The sequence below is a fragment of the Hyla sarda genome, chromosome 1 (assembly GCF_029499605.1).
Source record: "Hyla sarda isolate aHylSar1 chromosome 1, aHylSar1.hap1, whole genome shotgun sequence".
Lineage (NCBI taxonomy): Eukaryota > Metazoa > Chordata > Amphibia > Anura > Hylidae > Hyla > Hyla sarda.
In genome coordinates this window covers 371,808,053-371,827,461 of record NC_079189.1, presented here as the reverse complement: position 1 = coordinate 371,827,461, position 19,409 = coordinate 371,808,053, and positions in this window count along the sequence as shown.

Here is a 19,409-nt window from a genome sequence, read left to right as displayed (position 1 = left end):
CAAATGTTCCCAGAACACTTTTACACTACACAAAAGCTATGATTGTATCTCTCAGTAGCTGTATTGAGTATAAAGAGACACATACATTTTTATCTATCTATTTATAACGTTGATCTTATAATGTGGACCTGAGAAATAAAGTGTTATGCTCTTGAAATGTGTGGTCCAAATAAAGACATTTTTAAAAAGCCTTGATATCTGGCTTTTTTTTTTTTCACCTGTAAGCCACAAAGCATTAAGAACTTTTCTTATGCACACTTTTGAGTATAAGGTACTAACAGTGGCCCATTTCTATAAAACTGGAACCAACCTATTATTAAGTGCTCCTGAGTCAGTACAGATAAGGAAATAATGTGACATAGGCAATATTAAGATTTTGGGATTAAATATTTGGGATGAAGAGAGGTGCACGCCTCTTAAACCTGGAAGAATGTTTTGGTTGGGCATATCTTAGCACATTTCATATTACAGCAGTATTTTTTGGACGTCTTGCTTTTAGAGAAATGTGCAATTTCCCACTCGCCGAAGGCATGAAAAAATAATTTGAACGAAATTTTTCAAAGCATACTTTTCTGGATAAGAATCAGGAATCAAATCCCTAAGTAAACAATAGGTGCCCACAATAAACACACAGTCTTGCATATATAGTGTGATACATGGGCAGCACCTACCCCTATTTACTATATGACTGAAGCAAAACTGGTCGGTTGGGGTGTCATGGTGTGCCAAGTGATGCAGCTAGGCTAGCCACTAAGACCAGTTGTTCCCTAATCCTTATTCTCATTGAGTAAGGTATATTTTAACCAAATTTCATTGGAGTCATTGTCTTGGAATTAGCTCATTTTCTGGGCTTCCCGCGAGTGGGACACCCTGTACAATGTAGCATTTCATGGAGTGCCTACTGTTATATATATTATTATATATATTACAGACTAGTAAAAAAAAAATAGTCCTGCGTGCATGGATCTTTACTGCCAGATCTACGTTGTCAAATGTTACCAGCTGCACATGAGTAAGTAAACATCTGTCTCGCTGGATTTTTTTGTGAATACTTTTTTAAAAATAAATTTTCTCCAATAACAAAATATGACATTTACATATGTGGGTGAGTAAGATGAGTTGTTTATGTTTAAGTTTATGACAAATCTATGACCGATGGGCCAACTCTTTTATCCATTACCTCAGACAAACCACTGTTTACAACCTTTTGGAGCATCAATTCTATCCAGCTGTATAATTCAAAAATGAGGTCTGGTGCTAAGCTGCAAACCTATTAATTCTTAGGACTTACACCAGACTGAATTTTCAGTATGTTGGCACATCAAATAATCTTATGGACATCATATATCTGCCTCCAACATATTAATAATCTTTGGACCTTTGTGCTATAATGGTTTATGTTAACAGTTGAATGGCCCTGTTTAAACATTACAAGCTAAAGGATTTATGTCAACACTTTTTTCACTGCTGACATTAAAGAATCAGTCATTTTTATTACCATTAATTAACCTCTGACAAAAATGTCCTTGCTGTTCATGTCTGTTCATGCTCCATGACATTTTTATCATATAGATTCTGAAAGTGCTGTCAATTCGCCAATGATATCAGTGGCCAGAGAGTTGCTATATTGTTTATTTTTTTTAGTCCCTTTGATGCCATGGTTCATAGAGGGGTTCCAACCCATGACCTCCAATAACAATGGCCCCGCAACCTGCCATCTTACCCTATTAGGCCTAATAGGTCTATCAGTTTTACACTTGCAGTCAGGGGCATAGCTATAGGGGTGCAGAGGTGGCAGTCGCATTGGGACCCTGGTGTCTAAGGGGGCCCCAAAGCACATCTGCCCATTAAGAGACCAGCAATATAATTGGCACATGGGGCCTGTTGCATATTTTGCATTGGGGCCCAGAAGCTACAAGTTATGCCTCTGTTTGCAGTATATTATACTGGTAATCAGGAGATAGTCTCCTAGTGGGATAAAAAAAAAAAAAAAAAAAGGTTTTAACAAACAAAAATGATCTTTTCTCTTACCATATCCTTTAATTTATTTTTTTAAAATGTAGACACTGTAAACAATCTATACATAATTGACATCATCGTGGTGAACCATAACAAAACAAACTAAAAAAAATACGGTAAAATGCTTTTTTTTTTTTTTTTACCCCCAATAAAAAATAGAAAAGTAAGTAACCTTCAATGGTACTAATGAAAATTACCTCCTGTAAAAGACAATCCCTTTTATAGCTAAATTTGAAGAAAAAAAAAGGTATGACTCTTGGTATATGATGACAAAAATGCTATTTTTAAGGGATTTTTGCAAAAATAGTAAAATATAAAAGAAAATGTAAACTTAATTTCACCATGATTATACTGACCTACATAATAACATTGACATGTTATTTATTATGAGCGGTAAATAATGAAAATACAAAATACAGAAAATCCCAAAAACTGTGGAATTGTTTTTTTTTTTTTGTTCCCTCCCAACCGTCTCCAATAATTGAAGATAATCATCAAATTATAGGTAAAATGGCGCAATTGAAAAAATATGATTGGTCCCGTTAAAAATAATAATAATAATTAAGCCCTCATACAGCTATATCAATAGACAAATAAAAATGTCATGGCTCTTGGAAAGGGAGGATAAAAAAAATGAGAGAAAGAAAAAAAAAAATCTTAAAGCTTAAGCTAGGAGAGTAGTTAAAGGGGTACTCCACTGCAACTGATCATAGGAAGTTAAATAGATTTGTAAATTACTTCTATTTAAAAATCTTAATCCTTCCAGTATATCAGCTGCTATATGCTTCACAGGAAGTTCTTTTCTTTTTTAATTTCCTTTCTGTCTGACCAGAGTGCTCTCTGCTGACACCTCTGTCCCTGTCAGGAACTGTCCAGAGCAGGAGAGGTTTGCTGTGGGGATTTGCTCCTACTCTGTACTGTTCTTAAAATGGACAGAAGTGTCAACAGATAGCACTGTGGTCAGACAGAAAGGAAATTCAAAAATAAAAGAACTTCCTGTGGAGCATACAGAAGCTTATAAGTACTGGAAGGGTTAAGAATTTTTAATAGAAGTAATTTACAAATCTGTTTAACTTTCTGGCACCAGTTGATTAAAAAAAATGTTTTCCAGTGGAGTACCCCTTTAAGGGGTTGAAGACATTTCCTTGGCGTGCAAAAATAAAAGTTCTTAAATAGAGTATAGGACAGGTGTTCTTATCATGTAATATAGCCAATAAAAGGTGATTACAGGAGCCGAAGGCTGTGTACATAAGATATGATAGAACGAGCATTATGTACATATCCCTCATACTTAGAGGTTCCTCTTGCTCTCAATATGCTCTACATCAAAGTGAACAAAGTGAACAAACTCTGTATGCCAGAGGAGTAAACCTTTATCAGAATTTGTGTGGTAGGATCTTAGGATCAATTTATGTATGTAATATATCTAGGGCATATGAGTACACCCTGGCTTCCTGGTACATAAGGATCCAGGGCATACCTGTACTATATCTATCAGCAGGCATCCCGTGCAAATGCACAGGGGGGGTCAATTCAGACCGGCGATTTGCGGCGATTCCGGGTCCAAGACAGCCCCATTCACCCTAACCCAGCAGGAGTAATCACTATTAATTAATTACTATTAATATTATTAATCACCGATCAATCACTGTCCTGCTGGGCGGGGATCGGGGCGGCGATGGAGGTGGAGGAAATCGGGGACGGCGTGGGTCTCCTACCTTTCCCTGGTCCTGCGGGGCTCCCCCCAGGAGCGGCGGCAGCGATCCCAGCGGCAGGAGCGGTGGCAGCAGCGGCAGTGATCCCGGCGGTGCAGGATACAGCAGGAGGTGAGGCCTGTTCACCTTCTCATGTTGCTTAGCAACAATTCTCAGCATGCACAGCCAAAGGGCATGCTGGAGTTGTAGTTTTGCAACAGCTGGAGTTCCAACTACAACTCCCAGCATGCCCTTTGGTAGTCTGTGCATGGTGGGGGTTGTAGTTATGCAACAGCTGGAGGCACATTTTTTCTATGAAAAAATGTGCATCCAGCTGTTGCATAACTACAACTCCCAACATGCACAGACTACCAAAGGGCATGCTGGGAGTTGTACCAGTGTGCCTCCAGCTGTGTCAAAAATACAACTCCCAGCATGCACTGAGAGACTGTACATGCTGGGAGTTCCAGTTTAGCAACAGCTGGAGGCACACTGGTTGCAAAACACTGAGTTAAGTGACAATGCAACAATGTGCCTCCAGTTGTTGCATAACTACAACTCCCAGTATGTATGGTCTGTCTGTGCATTCTGGGAGTTGTAGTTTTGCAAAAGCTGGAGGTTTGCGCCCTTTCGGTGCCTCCAGCTGTTGAAAAACAACAACTCCCAGTATTGCTGGACAGCCACTGACTGTCAAGGCATGCTGGGAGTTTTGCAACAGCTAGAGACACCCTGTTTAGGAAACACTGCCGTAGGGTATTTTTGTGGCGGATGCAAATCCACGAAATAGGCCTTGTGAAAATGAAAAATTTGGGGTAACACCAGCATTTTAGTGAAAAAAAATCTAATTTTTCATTTTCACGTCCAGATTTAGAGGAAATTTGTCAAACACCTGTGGGGTGTTAAGGCTCACTCTACCCCTTGCTATGTTTCTTGAGGGGTGTAGTTTCCAAAATAGTATGCCATGTGTTTTTTTTTTTTTTGCTGTTCTGGCACCATGGGGGCTTCCTAAATGCGACATGCCCCCCAAAAACCATTTCAGCTAAATTTGCTTTCCAAAAGCCAAATGTGACTCCTCTTCTGAGCATTGTAGTGCGCCAGCAGAGCACTTGACGTCAACACATGGGGTATTTCCATACTAAGAAGAGATGGGGTTAGAAATTTTATTTTAATTCTATTACCACTTATTTTAATTCTATTACCACTTGTAAAAATTTTAAATTTGGGTGAAAACATCCAACTTTAACGAAAAGTCTTCAAACACCTGTGGGGTATTAAGGCTCACTGAACCCCTTGTTACGTGCCTTGAGGGTTGTAGTTTCCAAAATAGTATGCCATGTGTTTTTTTTTTTTTTTTGCTGTTCTAGCACCATAGGGGCTTCTTAAATGTGACATGCCCCCCAAAAACCATTTCAGAAAAACTCACTCTCCAAAATCCCACTGTCGCTCTTTCCCTTCTGAGCCCCCTAGTGCACCCACAGAACACTTGACATATACATATGAAGTATTTCCTTACTCGAGAGAAATTGGGTTACACATTTTAGGAAGATTTCTCTCCTTTTACCCCTAAACTGGGTCTACCAGAACATGCCAGTGTAAAAAATGAAGATTTTGAATTTTCTCCTTAAATTTGCTGCTATTCCTGTGAAACACCTAAAGGGTTAACACACTTACTGAATGCCATTTTGAATACTTTGAGGGGTGTAGTTTTTATAATGGGGTAATTTATGGGGCATTTCTAATATGAAGACCCTTCAAATACACTTCAAAACTGAACTTGTCCCTGAAAAATTTTGATTTAGAAAATTTGTGAAAAATTGGAAAATTGCTGCTGAACTTTGAAGCCCTCTGATGTCTTCCAAAAGTAAAAACATGTCAATTCTATGATGCAAACATAAAGTAGATATATTGTATATGTGAATAAATATATAATTTATTTTGAATATCCATTTTCCTTACAAGCAGACTACTTCAAAGTTAAAAAAAATCCAAAATTAAAAAATTTTTCATCAAATTTTGGAATTTTTCACCAAGAAATGATGCAAGTATCGATGAAATTTTACCACAAACATAAAGTAGAATATGTCACAAAAAAACAATCTCGGAATCAGAATGAAAGGTAAAAGTATCCCAGAGTTATTAATGCTTAAAATGACAGTGGTCAGATGTGCAATGCTAGACACATTACTGCTTTCGTCCAGAAACAGTGCCACTCTAGATCATGGGCTATTTGCAGAATTGCAGCTAAGCCTTAAAGGGGTATTAACCCCTTAAGGACTCAGGGTTTTTCAGTTTTTGCACTTTCGTTTTTTCCTCCTTACCTTTTAAAAATCATAACCCTTTCAATTTTCCACATAAAAATCCATATTATTGCTTATTTTATGCGTCACAAATTCTAATTTGCAGTAAAATTAGTCATTTTACCCAAAAATTCACGGCGAAACAGAAAAAAAAATCATTGTGCAACAAAATCGAAGAAAAAACGCCATTTTGTAATTTTAGGGGCTTCCGTTTCTACGCAGTGCATATTTCGGTAAAAATTACACCTTATCATAATTCTGTAGGTCCATACGGTTAAAATGATACCCTACTTATATAGGTTTGATTTTGTCGCACTTCTGGAAAAAATCATAACTACATGCAGGAAAATTTATACGTTTAAAAATGTCATCTTCTGACCCCTATAACTTTTTTATTTTTCCATGTACAGGGCGGTATGAGGACTCATTTTTTGCGCCGTGATTTGAAGTTTTTATTGGTATGATTTTTGTTTTGATCGGACTTTTTGATCACTTTTTATTCATTTTAATTTTAATGGTATAAAAAGTGACCAAAAAAACGCGTTTTTTGACTTTGGAATTTTTTACGCCATTGACCGTGCAGTTTAATTAATGATATATTTTTATAGTTCGGACATTTACGCACGCGGCGATACCACATATGTTTATTTTTATTTTTTTTACACTGTTTTATTTTTTTTATGGGAAAAGGGGGGGGGGGTGATTCAAACTTTTATTAGGGAAGGGGTTAAATGACCTTTATTTACACTTTTTTTTTGCAGTGTAAAACACTGCACACACTGATCTCTTGCACAGATCACTGGCGTGTATTAACATGCCTGTGATCAGTGTTATCGGCGCTTGACTGCTCCTGCCTGGATCTCAGGCATGGAGCAGTCATTCGTCGATCGGACACCGAGGAGGCAGGTAAGGGCCCTCCGGGTGTCCTGTAAGCTGTTCGGGACGCCGCGATTTCACCGCGGCGGTCCCGAACAGCCCCAGACTGAGCAGCCGGGTCACTTTCACTTTAGAAGCGGCAGTCAGCTTTGACCGCCGCTTCTAAAGGGTTAATACCGCACATCGCCGTGATCGGCGATGTGTGGTATTAGCTGCGGGTCCCGGCTGTTGATGAGTGCCAGGACCGACGCGATATGATGCGGGATCGCGGCGCGATCCCGCTTCATATCGCGGGAGCAGACGCAGGACGTAAGTATACGTCCTGCGTCGTTAAGGGGTTAAGGAATAGAAAAACAGAGCTGATTTCTTGTAAATAAATGCATCACAATTGTCCTCAGAATGTGTGTGATAACAATATTTGGCTTCATTTACCTCAATGAAATACCACATATAACCCATGGACATGTGTGGTGCTGTTTTTGGAAGAAATCACCTGTTTTTCTAATCCCAAATAACAGATTGGGTTCAAGTCAGGGCTCTGACTGGACTACTCAAGGACATTCAGAGAGGCATCCTAAGCTACTGCCGTGTTGGTTGTGTGTTTTAAGGTAATTTTCTTGTTGGAAGGTGGATGTCCAGCCCAGTCCGAGGTCCAGAGCACTCTGGATCAGTTTTTTTTTAAAAGAATATCTCTGTACTTTACTCTATTCAGCTGTCTCCCAATCTTGACTAGTCTCCCTGTCCCAGCTGCCTAAAAAAAAATGGTGTTGACTCCACCATGGCTCTGTCTTTCCAAATCTTGTCCAATCAGCTAAGTCCTATCAGGTGACTCTAATCAAGGTGTGGAAACATCTCAGAGATGATAAAAAGAAATAGGAGGACCCAAAGCTAAAATTCAACTGTCATCGTAGCAAAGAGTCTGAATATTTATGTCCATGCAAAATCTTAGGTTTTTATTTTTAATAAATTTGCAAAAAGTTCTAAATTATTTTTTCACATTCTCATTCTGGGGTGTTGAGTGCAGATTGAGTAGGGGCGGATATTTTTAATTTAGTTTAGCACAAGGCCGCAACATAACAGAATGTGAAAACTGTTACAGGGCCTGAAAACATTCTGAATGCATTGTAAATGTCTGAGACAATGTAAACTTAAAGGACTACTCTGGTGAAAACCTTTTTTCTTTTTAATCAACTGGTGGCAGAAAGTTAAACATATTTGTAAATTACTTCTATTAAAAAATCTTAATCCTTCCAGTACTTATTAGCTGCTGAATGCTACAGAGGAAATTCCTTTCTTTTTGGAACACTGATGACATCACGAGCACAGTGCTCTCTGCTGACATCTCTGTCCATTTTAGCAACCATGCCTAGCAGATGCATAGCAGATGTATGCATAGCAGATGTATGCATAGCAGATGTATGGTAAGGGCAGCATGGTGGCTCAGTGGTTAGCACTGCTGCCTTGCAGTGCTGGGGACTTGGGTTCAAATCCCACTAAGGACAACAATAATTATTATTATAATAACGTCAGCAGAGAGAACTGTGCTCGTGATGTCATCAGAGAGCATTCCAAAAAGAAAAGAATTTCCTCTGTAGTATTCAGCAGCTAATAAGTACAGGAAGGATTACGATTTTTTAATAGAAGTAATTTACAAATATGTTTAACTTTCTGCCACCAGTTGATTTAAAAGAAAAAAGGTTTTCACCGGAGTACCCCTTTAAGGCAGAAACTGCTTACAATGTGTGAACTCAGCTAAGTAACATTTAGATGAGAGGCACAATATTTGGAAGAAGGCAGTTGTGTTCTTCTTATATTACCATTTTTAATTTTGCTAGGTTGAATGTTAAATTCTGGTAAAAATCTATAAAAGATATATAGTAACATAGTTCATAAGGTTGAAAAAAAGACCAGAGTCCATCAAGTTCAACCTATAAACCTATCAAAGGAAGGCAAAAGAACTCTTATACTCGAGGTAAAAATTCCTTCCCGACTTCAAATATGGCAATGAGAATAGATCCCTAGATCAACCTTCTGTCCCTATAGATCTAGAATCCATAACCTGTAATGTTATTATTTTCCAAAAATGCATCCAGACCCATTTTAAATTATTTTCCAGAGTTCACCATGACCACCTCCTCAGGCAGAGAATTCCACAGTCTCACTGCTCTTACAGTAAAGAAGCCCCGTCTGTGCTGGTGTAGAAACCTTCTTTCCTCTAGACATAGAGGATTCCCCCTTGTTATAGATACAGTCCTGGGTATAAATAGATTATGGGAGAGATCTCTGTACTGTCCCCTGATATATTAAAACATAGTTATTAGGTCACCCCTAAGCCTTCTTTTTTCTAAACTAAATAAACCCAATTCTGATAATCTTTCTGGGTACTGTTGTCCTCCCATTCCCCATATTACTCTGGTTGCCCATCTTTGAACCCCCTCCAGCTTCACTATATCTTTCTTGTACACTGGTGCCCAGTACTGTACACAGTATTCCATGTGTGGTCTGACTAGTGATTTGTACAGGGGTAGAATTATTTCCTTGTCGTTGGCATCTATGCCCCTATTGATGCACCCCATGATTTTATTTGCCTTGGCAGCAGCTGCCTGACATTGGTCACTACAGCTAAATTTACTGTTAACTAAGACTCCCAAGTCCTTTTTCACGTCAGTCGTCCTAAGTGGTCTCCCATTTAATACATATTCCCAGCCCGGATTATTCTTCCCCATGTGCATTACCTTACATTTATCAGTGATGAACCTCATCTGCCACTTCTCAGCCCAAACCTCCAACCTATCCAGATCCATTTGTAACAGTGCACTGTCCTCTAAAGTGTTTACCGCTTTACAGAGTTTAGTATCATCTGCAAAGATTGTTACTTTACTATTCAACCCCTCTACAAGGTTATTAATAAATATATTAAATAGAACAAGACCCAAGACGGACCTCTGTGGTACCCCACTAGTAACAGTTACCCAATCAGAATAAGTACCATTAATAACCACCCTCTGTTTCCTATCACTGAGCCAGTTACTTACCAACTTGCACACATTTTCCCCCAGCCCAATCGTCTCATTTTATGTACTAACCTTTAATGCGGCACTGTATCAAATGTTATGGAAAAATCAACAGATACGACATCTGGCGATTGCCCCTGGTCCAGTCTGCAGCTCACCTCCTCATAAAAGCTGATCAGGTTAGTTTGACAGGACCGATCCCACATAAAGCCATGCTGATATGGGGTCATACATTTATTTTTATCAAGATATTTCAAAATAGCATCCCTTAGAAAACTTACATATAACAGAGGTTAAACTAACAGGCTTATAATTCCTGGGGTCACCTTTTGACCCCTTTTTGCATAGTGGCACCACATTTGCCAAGCGCCAGTCCTGGGGAACAGTCCCTGTTACTATAGAGTCCCTGAATATTAAAAATAGGGGTCTGTCTATTACATTACTTAATTCCTTTAGAACATGGGGGTGAATGCCATCTGGGCCTGGCAATTTATCTATTTAGATTTTTTTGTAGGCGGCACTGTACTTCTTCCTGGGTTAGACAGGTGACCTGTACTGGGGAGTTTACCTTATCTCGCTGTATTTTACCTGGCATGTCATTTTCCTTGGTGAATACAGTGGAGAAGAATTTGTTTAATATATTAGCTTTTTCCTGATCCCCGTTTATAATTTCTTCCTCATCATTTTTTTTAAAGTGCCTACACTTTCATTTTTAACCTTTTTGCTATTTATATAATTAAAGAACATTTTGGGGTTAGTTTTACTCTCTTTAGCAATGAGTCTTTCTGTCTCTATTTTTTGTGGCTTTTATCTTTTTTTTTTTTTTTTTACATATTTTAAATTTTTCCCTATAGCTTTTTAATGCTTCTTCACTGCGGCCTGTTTTAGTAGTTTAAATGCTTAACCACCTTAACATTTTTATTCATCCACATTGGTTTTCTTTTATTTCTGATCATTTTATTCCCTTAAGGTATACATCTTACAGTGAAAATTCATGATATTTTTAAAAGTCTCCCATGTAGTGTCAGTATTCTTGTTTTTGAGGACATTATCCCAATTTATATTGTTAAAGGAGTACTCCAGAGTAGGAAAATTGTACTCCATACTGCCAGCAATAAAAAAATAAAGATGTACGCGTTTTTTGACTTTGGAATTTTTTACGCCATTGACCGTGCAGTTTAATTAATGATATATTTTTATAGTTCGGACATTTACGCACGCGGCGATACCACATATGTTTATTTTTATTTTTTTTACACTGTTTTATTTTTTTTATGGGAAAAGGGGGGGGGGTGATTCAAACTTTTATTAGGGAAGGGGTTAAATGACCTTTATTTACACTTTTTTTTTGCAGTGTAAAACACTGCACACACTGATCTCTTGCACAGATCACTGGCGTGTATTAACATGCCTGTGATCAGTGTTATCGGCGCTTGACTGCTCCTGCCTGGATCTCAGGCATGGAGCAGTCATTCGTCGATCGGACACCGAGGAGGCAGGTAAGGGCCCTCCGGGTGTCCTGTAAGCTGTTCGGGACGCCGCGATTTCACCGCGGCGGTCCCGAACAGCCCCAGACTGAGCAGCCGGGTCACTTTCACTTTAGAAGCGGCAGTCAGCTTTGACCGCCGCTTCTAAAGGGTTAATACCGCACATCGCCGTGATCGGCGATGTGTGGTATTAGCTGCGGGTCCCGGCTGTTGATGAGTGCCAGGACCGACGCGATATGATGCGGGATCGCGGCGCGATCCCGCTTCATATCGCGGGAGCAGACGCAGGACGTAAGTATACGTCCTGCGTCGTTAAGGGGTTAAGGAATAGAAAAACAGAGCTGATTTCTTGTAAATAAATGCATCACAATTGTCCTCAGAATGTGTGTGATAACAATATTTGGCTTCATTTACCTCAATGAAATACCACATATAACCCATGGACATGTGTGGTGCTGTTTTTGGAAGAAATCACCTGTTTTTCTAATCCCAAATAACAGATTGGGTTCAAGTCAGGGCTCTGACTGGACTACTCAAGGACATTCAGAGAGGCATCCTAAGCTACTGCCGTGTTGGTTGTGTGTTTTAAGGTAATTTTCTTGTTGGAAGGTGGATGTCCAGCCCAGTCCGAGGTCCAGAGCACTCTGGATCAGTTTTTTTTAAAAGAATATCTCTGTACTTTACTCTATTCAGCTGTCTCCCAATCTTGACTAGTCTCCCTGTCCCAGCTGCCTAAAAAAAAATGGTGTTGACTCCACCATGGCTCTGTCTTTCCAAATCTTGTCCAATCAGCTAAGTCCTATCAGGTGACTCTAATCAAGGTGTGGAAACATCTCAGAGATGATAAAAAGAAATAGGAGGACCCAAAGCTAAAATTCAACTGTCATCGTAGCAAAGAGTCTGAATATTTATGTCCATGCAAAATCTTAGGTTTTTATTTTTAATAAATTTGCAAAAAGTTCTAAATTATTTTTTCACATTCTCATTCTGGGGTGTTGAGTGCAGATTGAGTAGGGGCGGATATTTTTAATTTAGTTTAGCACAAGGCCGCAACATAACAGAATGTGAAAACTGTTACAGGGCCTGAAAACATTCTGAATGCATTGTAAATGTCTGAGACAATGTAAACTTAAAGGACTACTCTGGTGAAAACCTTTTTTCTTTTTAATCAACTGGTGGCAGAAAGTTAAACATATTTGTAAATTACTTCTATTAAAAAATCTTAATCCTTCCAGTACTTATTAGCTGCTGAATGCTACAGAGGAAATTCCTTTCTTTTTGGAACACTGATGACATCACGAGCACAGTGCTCTCTGCTGACATCTCTGTCCATTTTAGCAACCATGCCTAGCAGATGCATAGCAGATGTATGCATAGCAGATGTATGCATAGCAGATGTATGGTAAGGGCAGCATGGTGGCTCAGTGGTTAGCACTGCTGCCTTGCAGTGCTGGGGACTTGGGTTCAAATCCCACTAAGGACAACAATAATTATTATTATAATAACGTCAGCAGAGAGAACTGTGCTCGTGATGTCATCAGAGAGCATTCCAAAAAGAAAAGAATTTCCTCTGTAGTATTCAGCAGCTAATAAGTACAGGAAGGATTACGATTTTTTAATAGAAGTAATTTACAAATATGTTTAACTTTCTGCCACCAGTTGATTTAAAAGAAAAAAGGTTTTCACCGGAGTACCCCTTTAAGGCAGAAACTGCTTACAATGTGTGAACTCAGCTAAGTAACATTTAGATGAGAGGCACAATATTTGGAAGAAGGCAGTTGTGTTCTTCTTATATTACCATTTTTAATTTTGCTAGGTTGAATGTTAAATTCTGGTAAAAATCTATAAAAGATATATAGTAACATAGTTCATAAGGTTGAAAAAAAGACCAGAGTCCATCAAGTTCAACCTATAAACCTATCAAAGGAAGGCAAAAGAACTCTTATACTCGAGGTAAAAATTCCTTCCCGACTTCAAATATGGCAATGAGAATAGATCCCTAGATCAACCTTCTGTCCCTATAGATCTAGAATCCATAACCTGTAATGTTATTATTTTCCAAAAATGCATCCAGACCCATTTTAAATTATTTTCCAGAGTTCACCATGACCACCTCCTCAGGCAGAGAATTCCACAGTCTCACTGCTCTTACAGTAAAGAAGCCCCGTCTGTGCTGGTGTAGAAACCTTCTTTCCTCTAGACATAGAGGATTCCCCCTTGTTATAGATACAGTCCTGGGTATAAATAGATTATGGGAGAGATCTCTGTACTGTCCCCTGATATATTAAAACATAGTTATTAGGTCACCCCTAAGCCTTCTTTTTTCTAAACTAAATAAACCCAATTCTGATAATCTTTCTGGGTACTGTTGTCCTCCCATTCCCCATATTACTCTGGTTGCCCATCTTTGAACCCCCTCCAGCTTCACTATATCTTTCTTGTACACTGGTGCCCAGTACTGTACACAGTATTCCATGTGTGGTCTGACTAGTGATTTGTACAGGGGTAGAATTATTTCCTTGTCGTTGGCATCTATGCCCCTATTGATGCACCCCATGATTTTATTTGCCTTGGCAGCAGCTGCCTGACATTGGTCACTACAGCTAAATTTACTGTTAACTAAGACTCCCAAGTCCTTTTTCACGTCAGTCGTCCTAAGTGGTCTCCCATTTAATACATATTCCCAGCCCGGATTATTCTTCCCCATGTGCATTACCTTACATTTATCAGTGATGAACCTCATCTGCCACTTCTCAGCCCAAACCTCCAACCTATCCAGATCCATTTGTAACAGTGCACTGTCCTCTAAAGTGTTTACCGCTTTACAGAGTTTAGTATCATCTGCAAAGATTGTTACTTTACTATTCAACCCCTCTACAAGGTTATTAATAAATATATTAAATAGAACAAGACCCAAGACGGACCTCTGTGGTACCCCACTAGTAACAGTTACCCAATCAGAATAAGTACCATTAATAACCACCCTCTGTTTCCTATCACTGAGCCAGTTACTTACCAACTTGCACACATTTTCCCCCAGCCCAATCGTCTCATTTTATGTACTAACCTTTAATGCGGCACTGTATCAAATGTTATGGAAAAATCAACAGATACGACATCTGGCGATTGCCCCTGGTCCAGTCTGCAGCTCACCTCCTCATAAAAGCTGATCAGGTTAGTTTGACAGGACCGATCCCACATAAAGCCATGCTGATATGGGGTCATACATTTATTTTTATCAAGATATTTCAAAATAGCATCCCTTAGAAAACTTACATATAACAGAGGTTAAACTAACAGGCTTATAATTCCTGGGGTCACCTTTTGACCCCTTTTTGCATAGTGGCACCACATTTGCCAAGCGCCAGTCCTGGGGAACAGTCCCTGTTACTATAGAGTCCCTGAATATTAAAAATAGGGGTCTGTCTATTACATTACTTAATTCCTTTAGAACATGGGGGTGAATGCCATCTGGGCCTGGCAATTTATCTATTTAGATTTTTTTGTAGGCGGCACTGTACTTCTTCCTGGGTTAGACAGGTGACCTGTACTGGGGAGTTTACCTTATCTCGCTGTATTTTACCTGGCATGTCATTTTCCTTGGTGAATACAGTGGAGAAGAATTTGTTTAATATATTAGCTTTTTCCTGATCCCCGTTTATAATTTCTTCCTCATCATTTTTTTTAAAGTGCCTACACTTTCATTTTTAACCTTTTTGCTATTTATATAATTAAAGAACATTTTGGGGTTAGTTTTACTCTCTTTAGCAATGAGTCTTTCTGTCTCTATTTTTTGTGGCTTTTATCTGTTTTTTTTTTTTTTTTACATATTTTAAATTTTTCCCTATAGCTTTTTAATGCTTCTTCACTGCGGCCTGTTTTAGTAGTTTAAATGCTTAACCACCTTAACATTTTTATTCATCCACATTGGTTTTCTTTTATTTCTGATCATTTTATTCCCTTAAGGTATACATCTTACAGTGAAAATTCATGATATTTTTAAAAGTCTCCCATGTAGTGTCAGTATTCTTGTTTTTGAGGACATTATCCCAATTTATATTGTTAAAGGAGTACTCCAGAGTAGGAAAATTGTACTCCATACTGCCAGCAATAAAAAAATAAAGATGTACGCGTTTTTTGACTTTGGAATTTTTTACGCCATTGACCGTGCAGTTTAATTAATGATATATTTTTATAGTTCGGACATTTACGCACGCGGCGATACCACATATGTTTATTTTTATTTTTTTTACACTGTTTTATTTTTTTTATGGGAAAAGGGGGGGGGTGATTCAAACTTTTATTAGGGAAGGGGTTAAATGACCTTTATTTACACTTTTTTTTTGCAGTGTAAAACACTGCACACACTGATCTCTTGCACAGATCACTGGCGTGTATTAACATGCCTGTGATCAGTGTTATCGGCGCTTGATTGCTCCTGCCTGGATCTCAGGCATGGAGCAGTCATTCGTCGATCGGACACCGAGGAGGCAGGTAAGGGCCCTCCGGGTGTCCTGTAAGCTGTTCGGGACGCCGCGATTTCACCGCGGCGGTCCCGAACAGCCCCAGACTGAGCAGCCGGGTCACTTTCACTTTAGAAGCGGCAGTCAGCTTTGACCGCCGCTTCTAAAGGGTTAATACCGCACATTGCCGTGATCGGCGATGTGTGGTATTAGCTGCGGGTCCCGGCTGTTGATGAGTGCCAGGACCGACGCGATATGATGCGGGATCGCGGCGCGATCCCGCTTCATATCGCGGGAGCAGACGCAGGACGTAAGTATACGTCCTGCGTCGTTAAGGGGTTAAGGAATAGAAAAACAGAGCTGATTTCTTGTAAATAAATGCATCACAATTGTCCTCAGAATGTGTGTGATAACAATATTTGGCTTCATTTACCTCAATGAAATACCACATATAACCCATGGACATGTGTGGTGCTGTTTTTGGAAGAAATCACCTGTTTTTCTAATCCCAAATAACAGATTGGGTTCAAGTCAGGGCTCTGACTGGACTACTCAAGGACATTCAGAGAGGCATCCTAAGCTACTGCCGTGTTGGTTGTGTGTTTTAAGGTAATTTTCTTGTTGGAAGGTGGATGTCCAGCCCAGTCCGAGGTCCAGAGCACTCTGGATCAGTTTTTTTTTAAAAGAATATCTCTGTACTTTACTCTATTCAGCTGTCTCCCAATCTTGACTAGTCTCCCTGTCCCAGCTGCCTAAAAAAAAATGGTGTTGACTCCACCATGGCTCTGTCTTTCCAAATCTTGTCCAATCAGCTAAGTCCTATCAGGTGACTCTAATCAAGGTGTGGAAACATCTCAGAGATGATAAAACGAAATAGGACGACCCAAAGCTAAAATTCAACTGTCATCGTAGCAAAGAGTCTGAATATTTATGTCCATGCAAAATCTTAGGTTTTTATTTTTAATAAATTTGCAAAAAGTTCTAAATTATTTGTTCACATTCTCATTCTGGGGTGTTGAGTGCAGATTGAGTAGGGGCGGATATTTTTAATTTAGTTTAGCACAAGGCCGCAACATAACAGAATGTGAAAACTGTTACAGGGCCTGAAAACATTCTGAATGCATTGTAAATGTCTGAGACAATGTAAACTTAAAGGGCTACTCTGGTGAAAACCTTTTTTCTTTTTAATCAACTGGTGGCAGAAAGTTAAACATATTTGTAAATTACTTCTATAAAAAAATCTTAATCCTTCCAGTACTTATTAGCTGCTGAATGCTACAGAGGAAATTCCTTTCTTTTTGGAACACTGATGACATCACGAGCACAGTGCTCTCTGCTGACATCTCTGTCCATTTTAGCAACCATGCCTAGCAGATGCATAGCAGATGTATGCATAGCAGATGTATGCATAGCAGATGTATGGTAAGGGCAGCATGGTGGCTCAGTGGTTAGCACTGCTGCCTTGCAGTGCTGGGGACTTGGGTTCAAATCCCACTAAGGACAACAATAATTATTATTATAATAACGTCAGCAGAGAGAACTGTGCTCGTGATGTCATCAGAGAGCATTCCAAAAAGAAAAGAATTTCCTCTGTAGTATTCAGCAGCTAATAAGTACAGGAAGGATTACGATTTTTTAATAGAAGTAATTTACAAATATGTTTAACTTTCTGCCACCAGTTGATTTAAAAGAAAAAAGGTTTTCACCGGAGTACCCCTTTAAGGCAGAAACTGCTTACAATGTGTGAACTCAGCTAAGTAACATTTAGATGAGAGGCACAATATTTGGAAGAAGGCAGTTGTGTTCTTCTTATATTACCATTTTTAATTTTGCTAGGTTGAATGTTAAATTCTGGTAAAAATCTATAAAAGATATATAGTAACATAGTTCATAAGGTTGAAAAAAAGACCAGAGTCCATCAAGTTCAACCTATAAACCTATCAAAGGAAGGCAAAAGAACTCTTATACTCGAGGTAAAAATTCCTTCCCGACTTCAAATATGGCAATGAGAATAGATCCCTAGATCAACCTTCTGTCCCTATAGATCTAGAATCCATAACCTGTAATGTTATTATTTTCCAAAAATGCATCCAGACCCATTTTAAATTATTTTCCAGAGTTCACCATGACCACCTCCTCAGGCAGAGAATTCCACAGTCTCACTGCTCTTACAGTAAAGAAGCCCCGTCTGTGCTGGTGTAGAAACCTTCTTTCCTCTAGACATAGAGGATTCCCCCTTGTTATAGATACAGTCCTGGGTATAAATAGATTATGGGAGAGATCTCTGTACTGTCCCCTGATATATTAAAACATAGTTATTAGGTCACCCCTAAGCCTTCTTTTTTCTAAACTAAATAAACCCAATTCTGATAATCTTTCTGGGTACTGTTGTCCTCCCATTCCCCATATTACTCTGGTTGCCCATCTTTGAACCCCCTCCAGCTTCACTATATCTTTCTTGTACACTGGTGCCCAGTACTGTACACAGTATTCCATGTGTGGTCTGACTAGTGATTTGTACAGGGGTAGAATTATTTCCTTGTCGTTGGCATCTATGCCCCTATTGATGCACCCCATGATTTTATTTGCCTTGGCAGCAGCTGCCTGACATTGGTCACTACAGCTAAATTTACTGTTAACTAAGACTCCCAAGTCCTTTTTCACGTCAGTCGTCCTAAGTGGTCTCCCATTTAATACATATTCCCAGCCCGGATTATTCTTCCCCATGTGCATTACCTTACATTTATCAGTGATGAACCTCATCTGCCACTTCTCAGCCCAAACCTCCAACCTATCCAGATCCATTTGTAACAGTGCACTGTCCTCTAAAGTGTTTACCGCTTTACAGAGTTTAGTATCATCTGCAAAGATTGTTACTTTACTATTCAACCCCTCTACAAGGTTATTAATAAATATATTAAATAGAACAAGACCCAAGACGGACCTCTGTGGTACCCCACTAGTAACAGTTACCCAATCAGAATAAGTACCATTAATAACCACCCTCTGTTTCCTATCACTGAGCCAGTTACTTACCAACTTGCACACATTTTCCCCCAGCCCAATCGTCTCATTTTATGTACTAACCTTTAATGCGGCACTGTATCAAATGTTATGGAAAAATCAACAGATACGACATCTGGCGATTGCCCCTGGTCCAGTCTGCAGCTCACCTCCTCATAAAAGCTGATCAGGTTAGTTTGACAGGACCGATCCCTCATAAAGCCATGCTGATATGGGGTCATACATTTATTTTTATCAAGATATTTCAAAATAGCATCCCTTAGAAAACTTACATATAACAGAGGTTAAACTAACAGGCTTATAATTCCTGGGGTCACCTTTTGACCCCTTTTTGCATAGTGGCACCACATTTGCCAAGCGCCAGTCCTGGGGAAAAGTCCCTGTTACTATAGAGTCCCTGAATATTAAAAATAGGGGTCTGTCTATTACATTACTTAATTCCTTTAGAACATGGGGGTGAATGCCATCTGGGCCTGGCAATTTATCTATTTAGATTTTTTTGTAGGCGGCACTGTACTTCTTCCTGGGTTAGACA